The following is a 1195-nucleotide window of genomic DNA, read 5'->3' as shown; positions in this document are numbered from 1 at the left end:
AAAAAAAAGAAACAACAAAAAAAAAAAATTTCAACCAAAAAAAAAAAGCGACTCAACCAAAAAAAAGAGACTCAACCAAAAAAAAGCGACTCAACCAAAAAAAAAAGTTTCAACCAAAAAAAAAAGCGACTCAACCAAAAAAAAGAGACTCAACCAAAAAAAAGCGACTCAACCAAAAAAAAAAGTTTCAACCAAAAAAAAAAGCGACTCAACCAAAAAAAAAAGTTTCAACCAAAAAAAAGCGACTCAACCAAAAAAAAAGTTTCAACCAAAAAAAAAGAGACTCAACCAAAAAAAAAGAGACTCAACCAAAAAAAAGAGACTCAACCAAAAACAAAAAAAAAAGTTTAAAAAAAAAAATTTAGGGATTTTTGCTTTGACATGATTTTTTTTTTTGATTGAATAATTGTGAAACAAATCTAACTCCATAGAAAACATGCTTATCTCTCAGTAACAGCTAACAACAAATAAATTATTGTTAAAAAAACAAGATTTTTTTCTGCTCGGTAGAAATAATACTTATTTTATACTATGTAGCAAGAATTGTGCAATTTATGAATTTGGCAGAAAGTGTTTAAATGTTGAAATCTGATTTATGCTTTGTGGCAGTTCGTTGGCAACCCCCCCAAAACACTCATCTCTTAACACCAAATTAATAATATTGTTTATGAAACATATTGTTCAAGAAACGTAATAATATTACTGTTGAAATACTACTTATTTTAAAAGCAGTATTTAGATACAAGAATTTTGCAGTTTGTAAATATGTCAAAAGTAAACATCTGATGTTTACTTCATGGCACTTGGTTACCAGAAAACACGCTCATCTCTTAGCAACAGCTAACAACAAATAATACTGTTATGGTTTAAAAAAACATAAGATTTATTCTGCTCTTTTGAAATACTACTTATCTCATACTACATAACAGGAATTATGCATTTTGTAAATTTGGCAGTAAAATGAAAATGTTTTTTTTTTTTTGTCATTGGTGGTAAATATAAAACACACATTCAACACAAAAGTATAAATTTGATTTATACTTCGTGGCAGTTCGTTGGTGAACCTCTCCCCCCTCCCCGAACCCCCCTTAAAAAAACGCTTATGTCTTAACACCAAATTAATAAGTAATATTATTGTTTATGAAACATAAGCTCTTTTGAAATACTGCTTATTTCAAAAGCAGTATTTAGATAC

This window comes from Poecilia latipinna, unplaced genomic scaffold (genome assembly GCF_001443285.1).
Source record: "Poecilia latipinna isolate Pla-1442-1.1 unplaced genomic scaffold, P_latipinna-1.0 Scaffold172, whole genome shotgun sequence".
NCBI classification, from domain to species: Eukaryota; Metazoa; Chordata; class Actinopteri; order Cyprinodontiformes; family Poeciliidae; genus Poecilia; species Poecilia latipinna.
This window is presented reverse-complemented; position numbering follows the sequence as displayed.